The 15,921-nt window shown below is 38.7% G+C and overlaps 1 protein-coding gene across 1 annotated transcript in view; it reads right to left on the bottom strand.

Annotated features, from left to right (window-relative positions):
* FHIP1A (FHF complex subunit HOOK interacting protein 1A) overlaps window positions 1–15,921 on the bottom strand; it is a 216,489-nt gene that overhangs the window by 145,611 nt on the left and 54,957 nt on the right. The window contains exon 3 of the mRNA XM_080676534.1: window positions 4,750–4,873. The gene's annotated coding sequence lies outside the window, so the exon portion shown is untranslated. The remainder of the gene's footprint in view (window positions 1–4,749; window positions 4,874–15,921) is intronic.

Below are 15,921 nucleotides of genomic sequence, written 5' to 3'. Positions count from 1 at the left end.
TTTGTTTGTTAATCCTCACCTGAGGATATTTTTTCCATTGATTTTTAGAGAGAGTGGAAGGGAGGGTGGGAGAGAAGTGTGTGTGTGTGTGTGTGTGGGAGAGAGAGAGAGAGAGAGAGAGAGAGAGAGAGAGAGAGAGAGAGAGAGAGAGAGAGAGAGAAGCATCAATGTGAGATGCATATTGATTGATTGCCTCTCGCATGTGCCCCAGCTGGGGCCTGGGATCGAACCTGCAACCCAGGTAAGTGGCCTTGACAGGGAATCCAACCCTTGACCCTTCAGTGCACAGACCAATGCTCTAACCACTGAGAACACTGGCCAGAGCATTACTGGTTATTCTTTATCATGAGAATGTTGATTCTGTTTAGGGTCTTGAAACAAAAGCTCCTAAAAACATTGGAGAATCTCTCATTGGCTGGAGTTAACTGGGAAAAACCTGTAACAGGACACACACACACACACACACACACACACACACACACACACTCCCCCACCTGAAGACCAAAACGCAAAGTTTGCCATAATTAAATTGCAAATATATGAAGTTGTTGTCCATTGAATAACTAACATGAAACTTAAGGGCTCTATGCCTACCTACAATTATTAAATCTCAGTTTAAAGTGAGTTTCAAATCCCTTTACTTTCTGAAATATCTTAATTAGAAACAGGGGACATAATAAGAATTCCTTCATAGACACAACATAGCCATTTATGACTGATTTTCCTTATTCTAATCTGTCTTTAAAAATATAAACTTCTCTTAAACCAATTGTGTTAGGAAAACTAGATATCTACAAGGACAGGAATAAAGTTGGATCCTTCCATTACAGCATATACAAAATTTTACTCAAAATGGATCAAAGACCTAAGCATAAGAGTTAAAACTATAAAACCCTTAGAGGAAAATACAAAAGAAAACTTCAAAACACTGGATTTTGCAATGATTTCTTGGATATGAGACTGAAAAGCACAGGCAACAAAAATGAAAATAAATTGAACTACACCAAAATTTAAAACTTCCATGCACAGGACATAATCATCAGAATGAAAAGGCAAATTACAGAATGGAAGAAAATACTTGCAACTTATATAACTGATAAAGGATTAATATCTGCAACTCAACAACAAAAAAGACAAATGACCTGATTTAAAAATGGGCAAAAGACTTTACTAGGCACTTCTCCAAAGGAAATATGCAGATGGTCAACAAGCATATGAAGAAATGTTTAACATCACTAATCATTAGAGAAATAGAAATCAAAACCACAGTGAGATATCACCTCACACCCATTAGGATAGCTACTATCAAAGAAAATCCCTCAGTGTTGGTGAGGGCATGAAGAACCTGAACTCCTGTGTATTATTGGTGGGAATGTAAAATGGTGCAGCCACTGTGGAAAACAGTATGTCAGTTCATCAAAAAATTAAAAATAGAATGACCATATGATCCAGTCATCCCACTTCTGGGTATATACACAAAAGAGGTGAAAACAGGAACTCGAACAGATATTTGTACACCCATATAGAGCAGCATTTTTCACAATTGCCGAAAGGGGGAAGCAGCCCAAATGTTGGTCAACAAATGAATGAATATCCATACAATGGGATACTATTCAACCCTAAAAAGAAAGGAAATCCTGACATATGCTACAATATGATTGACCCTTGGGGAGATTATTTCAAGTGACATAAGCCAGTCACAAAAAGACCGGGGTGGCTCAGTGGTTGAGTGTCTACCCATGCACCAAGGGGTTGCCAGGTTCCCGGTGAGGGCACATACCAGGGTTGCAGGCTGATCCCTGGTGAGGGGCTTGCAGGGGGCAGCCCATCAATGATTCTCTCTCAAAATTAATGTTTCTATTTTTCTCTCTCTACCTCTCCCTTTCTCTATATATAAAATTAAATTTAAAATCTTTTTTTAAAGACAAATACTGTATGATTCTACTCATATGGGGTATTTAGAATAGTTAAATTCATAGAGACAGAAAGTAGAACAAGTGGTTGCCAGGGGCTGGGGGAGGAGTAAAGAAGAAGTTTTTTTCATGTATATAAAGATTCAGTTTTGCAAGATGAAAGCATCCTGGAGATCAGTTGCACAAAAATCTAAATCTACTTAATACTAAACTATATACTTAAAATGGTTAAAATGGTAAAATTTGTGTTATGCTGTATTTTAACACAATTTTTTAAAGTAAAAACTTAATGAAATAGTTTATGCCAATATGTTAAACATTTTAATAAAGAAACAAGCATCTGAAGTAATAGAGTTGACTTATAAATCTATTGCCATATTTTTATTTTACGTAAAGTATATTATTATCTCTCAATATTAACATGCACAGAATGATATAATATTATAAATATTAAAGTAAAGGTATAATTTATAGGATCGAAAATATCTATAAAATAATGAACTTTATACACAATGCTTACATTCTGTAAAATTAATAAATTTATAAGGGTGATTACTAAAGAATGTACATAGTAATGAAAATAACTTCATAGCAAAGCCTCCTGTTTCATTTCACATTAATACTCCCCTTGAAAGTTTCAAAGAGCTTCACAAATCTCAGGGCACAGGAAAGAAAGGATTTCATCTTTTTGAACCATAAATTGCACAGCAAAAGCTTCATCACATGTTTACTAAAAAATGCTGGACTGGATGGTAAGTGCAGTGTGGCACAGGACCCAGGTGCTTCCAATGCTTATCTACCCCCTTACTCTTTAGCCTCTGTTTGAGTAAGAAACCTGAAGCACAAATTAGCAAATTTGAAGAGGAGATGTTTCATAAAATTTAGTATTTGGCATCTAGATCTCAAATACAGATTTATCCATTTACGTCCAAGGAAAAAATATATACATTTTAAATTTAGACTTAAAGTTCAAATACAGTTATATTCCATTACATTCTTCATTTGATCTAAAAATGAGCTACTTGAGAACATAATCCTGTGTCAAAACAGTAGAGTAAGATTATTAGTATTGTTATATTCAAAGCAAAAATCAAGGAAATCACTAAATAAAAAATACAAAGATTAGTTAGAGGTAAGAATGTAAATCTTTGGTGATACCTGTAAAAGGCAGATTCCTAAACCCTGCCTCCTACCATTCTGTTTCTGATGTTGACACACTAGATTGGGGCCAAGTCATTTGAATTCTTAATGTGCATTTTTAACAACACTCTAATAACACTTTGAGGGGGAAAATGCAAAACACACCACCAGTAAGATGTGAATTACAAAGTTTTAGAGGTATACCTTATAAGGAAATTCAGATCTCATCCTATTTAACCTGATTAATATAAGAACCCTTTCTACAATACTGACTGATTGACTAATTTCAATAAGAATACCAAGATTTAAGAAACGCCAATCAGAAAGAATACATGCATCCCGATGTTCATAGCAGCACAATTCACCATAGCTACGATTTAGAATCAGCCTAAGTGCCCATCAGCAGATGAGTGGATTAAAAAACTGTGGTACATCTATACATGGAATACTACACTGCTGTAAAAAAGAAGGAACTCTTACCATTTGCAACAGCATGGATGGACCTGGAGAGCATTATGCTAAGTGAAATAAGCCAGTCGGAGAAAGATAAATATCACATGATCTCACTCATTTGTGGAATATAATGAACAACATAAACTGATGAACAAAAATAGAGCCAGAGACATAGAAGCATCAATCAGAATGTCAAACCTCAGAAGGAAGGCAGGGGAGGGTGGGCATGAGGGTCGGGGGGTAAGAGATCAACCAAAGGACTTGTATGAATGCATATGAGCATAACCAATGGACACAGACAGTAGGGGGTTGAGGGCATGTGCTGGAGGGTGGGAGCAGCCAGAGAGAGGTCAATGGGGGATAAAAGGAGACTTACGTAATACTTTAAACAATAACGAATTTAAATTTTAAAAGAAAGAAAGAATACCAAGATTTATATAGTCAAATAAATAATACATGCTTCTCTGTAAGGTATGAAGCCTAACCTCTTATTTTAACAATATCATTGTTTAAAACGTAGAGTCACCTCTTCTTGGAATTAACTTTTTCAATACGGAATATGAGCCTTCAAATACATATAAAAATTACAAAAAGAAAAAGTGGTTTTGTTATATTATTGCTCCTTCTCTGTGTGTGTGTGTGTGTGTGTGTGTGTGTGTGTGTGTGTGTGTGTGTGTTTTGTTTTTTTAATCCTTACTCGAGGATATTTTTCCATTGAATTTATTTTAGAGAGAGTAGGAGGAAGGATAGGGGGAGAGAGAGAGAAACATCAATGTCAGAGACACATCCATTGGTTGCCCTCCCCCACCCCTCCATCACCCCATCAAGGCTGGGGATCAAACCATTACAGAGGTACATGCCCTTAATTGGGAATTGAACCCACAACCCTTCAGTCCTCGTGCTGATACTCTAACCACTGAGCAAACTCGACCAGGGCTCCTTCTGTGTGTTTTTTTTTATTAAAATTAGAGCTCCCCTGATTCATCCAGTTCTAAAGTTCCTAGTACTTTTCAAATACACCATCACAGTGTTGAATTTGCCACCACAGAAAACAGGATGCTTTAAAAAGGTACCAGAGGATCAAGATGCAGAGAAAATGTTTAATATTTTGAGTAGAAGATAGAGAATGGCCTCTCAAAAAGATAATGTTCACTTGGCTATGTAAGTTCAACTGGGCTTTTTTAAGTGTATTACTGAACAGCACTGAACACATATCAATAGTATTAAGAAGAGAAGACATTACCTGTGACCACTCTTCAATCGCCTCCTGCGGGGTTGTTTTTCCTCACTTCACTATCAGAGGGACAGAAAAAAAAATTTCTCCAACACTTGGCACTGCTGGAAACTCCAGGAAGACTTTCAAAAATCTATAGGAATAAAATAAAAAAGGTTCTACAATCATAAATAAACTATAAAAATCCTATCTAAGTTTTCCTAGTTTTTTCCTCCTCACATTTCCCACCATTTGTTGTGCATTGAGTGGGCTCTTCTCAGATGGTGTTTATCATTTAAAAAATAAGCAAAAACTAAATCTTTATTTAGAAATCTGAATGCCAGCCAAAAATGAGAGACTCTTGTTGGTAATAGAAAGTAGAGAGGAGGATTCTTCCATCCCCTAAGAGAAGTAATTATATGCTTCTTTTACAAGAGAGGGAAAAAAAGTGAAACTAAATAAATCCATATCCATGCATCAGTAGCATCATGTCAGTTAATGACAACAAAATAAAAAATAACAAAGAGAGGACCATAAGTAACTTTCATAAACAATTTTTTCAAAATATGCAATACTCCCAAAATATTCCTAGGAACTGAAGCCGTCCATTGTAATAACCTGGTTGTTATTTAACAGAAAAGGAGTGGAAGGGAAGACCAAATAATACAGGCATGCCATTTATTCACTCTGAGTCTGTTCCCTGCTGACTGATGCGGGAAGGGACGAGACAAAGGCAGTTAGACGCATGCCCAGTAAGGTCTAAGTGAGATGATGGGAAGGTGCTTTCCCATAAATCACACCTGAAAGCCAGTCAGTGGCCAAGATGGGAGTGGCCACTGCTAGGGCGCAAAATCTAAGTATATAAACTTCCAAACAAAGGAAGTCCTCTCTCCTCTCTTGGCTCTAGGGAGCCTGGCTCCTGTGACTCCTGCTGCAGGGCACGCTCCCAGGCACCAGCATGGCTCAGGGCCGTGTGCGCCACACGTGGACTAACGGACTTTATTCAGCTCCATACTGAACTACATTGGCTGCAACGTGGAACAGAAACTCTGGCACTGTCCCTCCTCTGGCACTGCTGAACTCCCAGCTGCCCCTCTTTCAGGACTGGCTTGGGGAAATGGGACATTGGAAGCTGAGGAATGTAACTCCACTCCAATAAAATCTTCCACATCTCATCCTCCCGTGGGGGCTCCTGAAAATGCTTATTTCAGCGGCACCACAAGAACCTCCACCTCATCCTCACGAGTGACCCAGGAATATAATTCTCAGGTAACAGTACCTTTGACTTATCTAGACATGGACAGTTCAAAGGTCAGTTTTTTTGCCATCCCATGGGCAAAGTTTACTTTGGTTCTAGACACACATCTCATATCATCCGGATGACTGGGAAGATAAGTTTCACAACATAAATCCATGGCTTGCACAAATATTCCCTGCTTGTACAACCAGAAGAACATGAGTTTGAAGAAGGTTGGGAAATTATCCTACCTGAGAGAAATACAGAGAACACCTAGAGGCATCCAGGACAGCATAACAAAAAGACCAACCTCAAACACTTAAGAGATACAAAAGGCAGAAGCTAATGCAAATGCTAAACAAAACCACAGGAAGCCATTATTCAAAGTCAAATGGGCAAAAGCTAAAGAAAATTTCCAAGAAAAATTTAAAAACAAACAATACTACACTTAAAGCATGGAAACCATTTATTTGTCCAAAAAGGGGGGGGGGGGGGAGTGTAAGTAAATTTGATACAATTACATAATTTACTTAACCACAATCTGTCAGCCATCAAAAAATGTTGTGTTTATAATAAAATGGGGAAATGCCAATTAGCATACAGAAAAGAAAAAGACAGAGTACAATGTTGTAATTACACATAATCATAATTACTTACACAAAAGCAAGAAACAAGATGCAACTTGTTCTGATGTAGTCATATTAGATAAAATATTTCCCCCCCTCTTTAGATGGGTTAAGGTGAGCAATGCAAGTCAGAGTCTAGTACAAATAAGTCTTTTTAAAATCTCTGTTTAAAGATTTCCCAAACCCCAAAGGATGAGCCACTCATTACTGTAATAATTTTTCTGCAACAGTCCAATGTATTAAAAGATGGCTTCCTAAAAAGTTACTATAAGAGGTTTTGAATGTGTGTATTTTTTATCTACATTTGCCTTAAAGGCTTGGAATGGAATACCTTTTCTTATAACAAATGTTCCATGAGAGGAAAAAAATGGGGTGAGGGAATCCTCTGAGTGACCTAAATCTTCAAAACTAGGCACAGTAGTGGTAGTGACCAGGCATAAGAAGAGTGAGTATGGGGCATGAAATGTAAAGGATAACATGTGTGGTGCCAGATGCATACTAGAGTTACTGGGGGGGGCACTTCCTAAATTATAAGTTTAACCTTTATGCTCTACACCTGAAACTAATACAAAATAATATTGTCAACTGTAATTGAAAAAATGAAAATAAACACAGACTAAAGGATAACATTTCACATGCAAATAAACAAAATTCGTATTAAAATTTCCTCAGGACCTTTAAATCTGCCTCCTTCACTCTAATCAATTAATCTTTTATTTAAGCACCTGGGACCTTGCAGTATTAATTCATATTCAAAATTCTGGACATTTCATTGCAGGAGGTCTTTCAAGTCACAGAATTCTCCTTCCTCCATAATCCCACGTGAGCAGTTTTTGCACCATGTACTCGAGTGACACAGGCTCTTCTACTGCCTCTTAAGAATTACAGATTGCTCCCAGATGCTTTTCATGCTATTTCAAGCCTTTCCTTGTTCGGTCACTCTTGAATTATGAAAGGGCATCTCTAATTCATGAGAAATGCTTCTCCTATCGTACTGTTCATTATCATTTACCCTCCCTTTACACACCACATTTTTAAGCACCCCCACACGTAGGCTTTTACTTAGGTAATAAGGCATCACTGTGTATCACTAAGAGCTTTACTGGGAACCCCTCTTATATTTCACCATCATGATTCCGCCAGCAGCAACTTCAAAGGAAGCCGTGTCCTTTGACAGTAATGCACAGAATGACATCGAAAGCAAGGTTAAATGGAACTCACGTAATGAAAAGGACTCTAAAAATTCACTAGGTCTTGATAATTCACTTGGTTGTCATCTCATTTAAAAACAAAATATGTCTCTTGTTTAAAAGCGGGAAGTTGGCAGTTAGCAATTCAGTCACACTCAAATCTGTCCCCAGACAAGTGCTTTCCTTCTAACACAACATTCTACCTCCACATAATCAAATCCTATGCATGCTAACAATCCTTCCATGTAATAACTATGTTACATCCCTAATTTCAACAGAGGAACAAAATTGAAAGCTCATTTCCAGATGGCATGAATTCAGTGAATTTAGACCTCTACTGTGCTGAGTTCAGAAATCAGCTAATAAGCAGGGAGTGTGCAAAAGGCACCAAATGAACAAAGGGGTGGGGAGGGAGGGGTGATGATAATTAATATTCACATCATGGATTTCTCCCTATATCAGTAAAACAAATGTAGGAGGTGTGCATTTATCCATAGCGCTGCATTAATTGACCTGTACTTTCCTATAGGGTAATTAACAAATCAGTCAATGAAGGCATAAGTCTCAAACAACTCAATGAGTTTTCAAATACATGGAGTTGACAATGAGCTGATTATTGAATAATTTCATTCTCCAGAAGAGCTGAACCGAGACACAAGGTTATAGTCACATGTGGAAACTTGCGGAGTAAAACAAAATATTCTACGTAGGCCCACAATCATCACTGACTTAAGTATATTAATAGTAACTCTGCCTATTAAAATGGATGAATCTAAATCCATCCCTGAATTTTACAAATGACAAAACTGAAGCAGAGGGAGACTAGGTGGCCTGTTCAAAATGAAGTACTAACTGGTAAATGGTGAACCCAAAGGTAGAATCCTTATTTTCCAACCCACCATAATGCTCTTCTCTACAATAAGTTCACAATTTCTCAACTATTAAATTGATTTCATTCCTCCTTCCAAGCAGCAAAGCTTTTAAAAGCTTTGGAAAAGTTGAATCAAATGAACCGTCAATCTTCAATTTCCATTCAATCCACCCCTGAAATTTTTACATTAGTCATATATAATTCTCTTTTTTACCTAAGAAACCCAGTGCAATTTAGATGACTTTGGGAGGGTCTCAACCACCGAACAAATTAGTAAATTGCAGCATATCGGAGGAGGAGGAGGAGGAGGAGGAGGAGGAGGAGGAGGAGGAGGAGGAGGAAGAGAGAGAGAGAGAGAGAGAGACTGAGACTACAGGCATCTGAAAAATAAACCAAGAATACTGATTTATTAAAATGAATAATGAAGGCAAACAAAACCAAAATTCAAGTACTAAAGTGATGTTTCCCAACATGACAACTACTTGTGAGATGTTTCTTAAAGAAAAAAAAAAAAGTAGTAATTGTTTAAGGTTCTATGTTCAAATAAATTTGGGAAATGTTGCATTTTAAATATCCCTCTTGAATATTCACCACACACACAATGTGGATTAAGGTCCTAGGGCGGCATGCAGGAGGGAACCCGGCTTTGTGTAATCCAGTGTGTCCCCGTCACATTGGGCAGCCTTGGCTTGCACAGCTGCACAGACATCCTCCAAGAAACACTTCCTACTATATTGTGAGGTGCTTTTTTTAAATCTGTAATTGTGATATTAGGTTTTATCATAGGCCTTTTCTATAAAAATAATATTAAATATAAGTAGAAAAGAAATCATAAGATGATGAATGTCATTAATAAATTTCATATTACTGAACCCTTCTTTCATTCTAAAATAACCCTCACTTGTGATGGTATATTACTCTTTGTGTGTGTGTATTATTCTTTTAATGTGTGTAAAGTACATATTGAACATGTCATCTCACTGGATTTTCTAAGCACCCTACACCCTACAAGGCAGATGCTATCTCGGCAGCTCCGGCTCTCACTCAGGCTCCTCCAGCTCCCCTCTTCACCCCCCCCCCCTCCTCACTGTTGCTCATTGCTCCTCACACACACCTAGCTTACTCTCACCTCAGGGACTGTGCAGTGCCTGCCAGACTTGCTGTTCCCCGAGATCCTCTATCCCTAGGTGTCCTCATATGTCACTCCTTCCCCCATTTATATCTCTGCTTACATGTCACCTCAAACAGAGGCCTTCCCTGCCTATCCCGCATGAAACAGAAACTACCTCCCAATCTTGTCAGTCTACCCCTGACCCTGCTTTATTTTTTTTTGTAGCAACTGTCACCATCTAACATATTATACTTAACTTGTATTAATTTATATTTCATTTCCACAGTAGAATATAAGCACCATGAGAGCAGGGATTTTGTCTGCTTTGCTCATTTTCAGAACCAAGTATAGACCTGGCACATAGAAATTACTTAATATTTGTTCAATGAGTGAATGAATAAATGAATGAATGACCATTTTATAGTCAAGAAAACTAAAGTGTAAAGCGATTACATAACTAAAATCACACAGTAGCAGAGCTGAGACTGAAACCCAAGTTTAACTTTCCATTTTCTACCCTAGCCATTAAAACAAATAGCAGGTGAGCAGTCAGCAGCTGTGCAACGCAGAAGGTTGCCTAGGACCAAACCAGAGAGAGTTGGACCTGCATTGCCACCATGTGCCCACCATCCAGATATCATTGCTGACATGTACACATAAGGAACTGTTTGACATTGAAACGGGGACTCAGAACTGTTGGACATTGAAATTGGGATTCAAACATTTTTTGTTATTATATGTTTATTTCTAGTCTGCAGAGGCAAGATTTTTTAAAGGAAAGAAATGGGGGAAAAAATAGATACAGACGCAAAGAAGCACTGAACAGACTGTCAAACTACAGCGGGAAGGCAGGGGAGGTTGTTGGTGGGGGGCGCTGTAAGAGATCAACCGAAGGACTTGTACGCATGCATATAAGCATAACTAATGGATACAAGACACTGGGGGGGGGGGCGGGCAGGTAAAGGCATGTACTGGGGGGAAGGGGAGGCCTGGAGGAGATCAATGGGGGGGAAAAAAGGAGACATATGTACTACTATTTGTAATACTTCAAACAGTTAAAAATAAATAAATAAACAAAAAAATAAAAATAAAAAAATAAAAATAAATAGCAGGTGGAGAAACCAAGATGGTGGCATAGGTAAACACCTGAAATTGCTGCCTCACACAACCACTTCAAAACTACAACTATAAGACAAAACGGACATCATCCAGAACCACAGAAAGGCTGGCTAAGTAGAAATCCTACAACTAGAAGGAAAGAGAAAAGCACACTGAGACTCAGAGGGGGTGCGGAAGTAAAGTGCAGAGTTACGGAGGCACGTGCCGTGGAAAGGGCTGGCAGCTAAGAACGTGGTTGTCTTTCTCAATTGGGAGGGAAACTGCTCTGAACTCCAGTTCCGGGTAAGACTTTGGGGACCCAGACTCATACTGGGAGAAACTGGACTGTCTGGCAGCGGGCGGAACTCGAGGGTGGCTTTCTCTCAGAGGTGATTGCAGTCATTACCAAGGGACACTGACCCAGGGGCCTCTTAAGGCTGGGTTGAAGGTCAGCCATTGCTGTTTGCTCCACCCTGTTAATTCCCTTAGACCCGCCCCACCCAAGCTGTGCACAGAGGCTTTTCCATATGAATGGCCTGGCCCTTTGCAATCTAAAATTACCTAACAAACTGCAGCTGGGTCAGAGAGACCCAGAACATCCAAAAGGCCCAAAGCCCCACAGCAGCTTGCATTGCTTCACAGCTGGGCCTCATCGGGCACCTCCAAAATCCAAACCAAGAAGAGGAATCTACAGATATCTCCGTAGCTTCTACTGGGTGGCCTCAGGCAGAGGCTAAATTAGCACCTCCTTGGAGATCCAAGAGCCAGTGTACCCAGTGGCCAGAGTGGGACCCTCCAGATTACAACTCCTCAGATCCATAAGGGACACACTCAGGGGGCAGACTCAGTGAGCACCAAAGCCCCACTGAAGCAAGTCTTGCCCCATAAGGGTGTCTCCAGCACAGAAGTTCTCCCATCATAGACACAGCTGATTCTCACAGCCAATTGGCCTGGAGGCCAATTCCTCCCAGTGATACCAACAACAATCAAGACTTAACTACAACAAGACTGTGCACACAGCCCACAAAGGGGTACACCAAGAGTGTCCACCTCAGGTAACTGGAGAGGCTGAGCCACTGGGCCCTATAGGACACCTAGCACACAAAGCCACTCTATCAACTCAGGGAAGCAGCCAAAATGAGGAGACAAAGAAACAAGTCACAAATGACAGAAATGGAGGAAAGCAAACTACTGGATATAGAGTTCAAAACCACCGTTATAAGGTTTTTCAAGAATTTTCTAGAAACCGCCGATAAATTTAGTGAGACCCTCGAGGATATGAAAAAGGACCAACTAGAAATTAAGCATACATTGACTGAAATAAAAAATAATATACAGAGATCCAACAGCAGACTAGAGGATCGCAAAAATCAAGTCAAAGATTTGAAATATGAAGAAGCAAAAACACCCATAGGGAAAAGATAAAAGAAAAAAGAATCCAAAAATATGAAGATAGTGTAAGGAGCCTCTGGGACAACTTCAAGCGTACCAACATCAGAATTATGGGGGTGCCAGAAGAAGAGAGAGAGCAAGATACTGAAAACCTATTGGAAGAAATAATGACAGAAAACTTCCCCCACCTGGTGAAAGAAATAGACTTACAAGTCCAGGAAGCCCACAGAACCCCAAACAAAAGGAATCCAAAGAGAACCACACCAAGACACATCATAATTAAAATGCCAAGAGCAAAAGACAAAGAGAGAATATTAAAAGCAGCAAGAGAAAAACAGTTAATTACCTATAAGGGAGTACCCATACGATTGTCAGCTGATTTCTCAACAGAAACTATGCAAGCCAGAAGGGAGTGGCAAGAAATATTCAAAGTGATGAATAGCAAGAACCTACAACCAAGATTTCTCTACTCAGCAAAGCTATCATTCAGAATTGAAGGTCAGATAAAGAGCTTCACAAATAAGAAAAAGCTAAAGGAGTTCATCACCACCAAACCAGTATTACATGAAATGCTGAAAGGTATTCTTTAAGAAGAGGAAGAAGAAGAAAAAGGTAAAGATAAAAATTATGAACAACAAATACATATCAACAAGCGAATCTAAAAATCAAGTGAATAAAAAATCTGATGAACAGAATAATCTGGTGAATAAAATAGGATCAGGGGCATAGAAAGGGAGTGGACTGACAATTCTCAGGGGGAAAGGGGTGTGGGGGGTGCAGGAAGAGACTGGACAAAAATCGTACACCTATGGATGAGGACAGTGGGGGGGTAAGGGCAGAGGGTGGGGTGGGAACCAGGTGGAGGGGAGCTATGGGGGGGAAAAAAGAAGAACTGTAATAATCTGAACAATAAAGATTTGTTTTTTAAAAATGGCAGGTGATTTTAGGCCATAGAAAGTGCTCATGTAACCCTATGAATACTAAAACACAAGTTAGTGACTCCAGTAAAAGTCAGAGGAAAACTATGCAGACGGTCCCTGTACAAGGTAAGCGAAAGAATAAAGAATCAGCCCTAACTGGTTTGGCTCAGTGGATAGAGCATCGGCCTGCGGACTGAAGGGTCCCAGGTTCTATTCCGGTCAAGGGCATGTACCTTGGTTGCAGCACATCCCAAGTAGGGGGTGTGCAGGAGGCAGCTGATCAATGTTTCTAACTCTCTATCCCTCTCCCTTTCCTTTCTCTCTGTAAAAAAATCAATAAAATATATTTTTTTAAAAAAAGAAGAATGAATCAGAAGATGGCCTCCAAAGAGTTCCTTGGAAATTATGGGCATTCTATTAAGACAGCTCTGTTCTCTCAATACACATGAGCCTCACAGCAAGCACCATGAAGCTCTGACCTTCATCCATACATGTCCTTCCATATCCAAAAGATAAAACTGGATGCTTCTTGGCCGAATGGCCATTAAACACGTATTTACTCCCAGCACTCGCAGAGATACTACTCCCCTGGAGACCAGCCATATTACCACCAGGACACACACCAAGCACCAGGCTTTGAAAAATTATTTACTCTCTCTTGGTTTCAAAAGGCAATTTACAATTAGATAGTCTTCATGTTCTTCCCCTCTTCTATCATCGGGATACTTTCTTAAACCAACTTTAGGCTAAAAGCAAAATTTCACAAACCTCCATTTCTGATATTAAACAGTATCTTTAATTTTTTTTTTCCAGAATCCAATCAAACCAACTGAGGAGCTGATGCACCACTGCAATGCGTCACATTTCTGTCCCATCAGTGGAAAGCATAATGAGCAAAGATGGAGCTAGTGAGGCATGGCTAACTGTTTTGAACCGATGAATCTAAAACGCAGGCTCATTTATGTTATTTCTAACTACCAAGTAAAATTATTTTACAGCATTTCGCTATCCAATTACAGTAATTTTCCCACCAGCACACACTTGAGGAATGCCACAAAAGCCCTTTTTCTAAGAGTTCATTCTATTGTTGCTCATAACCTTCTAAATATTACTCTAGTTGGCTTCTATTCAGAGCTAAATGGGAGGCAGTAAATTTTATGGAAAATGTATGCAACTGCTTCAAATACATCATCCAAAAGGAGAAAAACGATTTCAGAGCTATATTATGAGTTGTGAAATTATATGTCCTTCACTTAGTCTTCAGTTTCAGTGATAGGTAAGAAAATGGACAGACTGGTCCAGTTCCAAATCACCTCCTATTTATACAGAGCCTAACTCTTCCATCTCAAATTCTAACCTTGGTCAAGGCCAAACAAACACCTGTCCTTCACATTTTAACACAACTTCACTTTGTAGGCCACAAATACAAGCTTTCACACTGGAGGAAGCAGATTCCAGTGCACCAGACAAATTTCAGCTCTCTTACACCCAGCTGCTGATTGTTCCCTTAATTTTTTCAGCTGTCAAGATAGCAAACGGAGAAAAAGGACCTTTTTATAAACTGTAAAGTGTAACCAGATATGCTTGCCCTTTAAGCAATTAACACAGAGAAAGGTAAAATAAAACTCCTGTTAAGGTTTAAAATTGAGGTATGAAAATTATATTCTCGCTCTTGACCAACATGTTGCAAGATTTTAATAACATGAGATTACTAAAATGAAGTCAATTGAATTCCATTTTTACATTTCATGGGCCACAAATGAGACATTGAAGAAGAATTTTTTAAAGTAACATTTAAAATACATTTTATAAAATTAATGGGAAAAATGACAATTGTGCCAGTTCAGAAATGCCTTAAAATAGGGAAGAGAGAGAGTGTAAAGTGCATTTTAGCTATTTAAAAAAAGAAGTCTTAAAATTAAAAATTAAAAAAATTTAGCATTGAGAAAAAGTCACCTTAATAAAATTCAGCTTAATTCAAGAAAATAATTTATTCACTTTACATAATACTATTTCATTTATTTAGTCCTTTCTCTAAGAAGTCTAGAGATCTTTATAAATATTGTCCACTAAACCCTCCATTTACTAGTATAAAAGGAAAAGTCATTGTTATCATTTGCAAACATGCAAGAGATTTTAATAACAACAACAAAAAAAGAACAGATAGGAAGTTTCAGCAAAGAAGACTAAAGTACACTCTTTTTTGGCTTGGGGTTTTGGAAGAGATGGGGTGAAACACAATAAAAACAGGAATGTATGTAATACAGGACTGGCTTAAGTAAGCAAACAGATCTGGAGTTTACTGGCCTACAGTCTTGCCACAGATTTGCAGGAAAAATAAGCTTAGCAGAATCCCAGTTTAACCTCCAACATTTGAAAATACCTTTTTTTATGTCAGCTTTGAAATCAAGCTACATCAAGCACATTTGACAATTCTAACAGACTAACATCAGACATCACCACTTACATATCTGTCTGAATCTGAGCAGCAAGAAATGTTCAGAAGCATGAAATAGCTGACAAAATTCTTTCATATGAAATACCTAACAGAGAACACGAAGACAATGAAGCAAGACAAGTCGCTACAAAAAATAGAGCAAGAGGAAAAGATGCCACTGTTTTCAGAGGCAGGCTCACAGAGGCAAGTGCAGCAAACACCCTCTGCAGTCACAGGGCACCTTGTACATGTCTCTATCAATATTTATTTACATTTTTATCCCCCTAGATCTTGAAGGCAAGAGCCTGGCCTATGAGCCA

Source organism: Plecotus auritus, assembly GCF_963455305.1.
Source record: "Plecotus auritus genome assembly, chromosome: 6".
Lineage (NCBI taxonomy): Eukaryota > Metazoa > Chordata > Mammalia > Chiroptera > Vespertilionidae > Plecotus > Plecotus auritus.
Note: the sequence above shows the minus strand (reverse complement) of the source record. Positions and strands in the feature narration are given on the sequence as shown.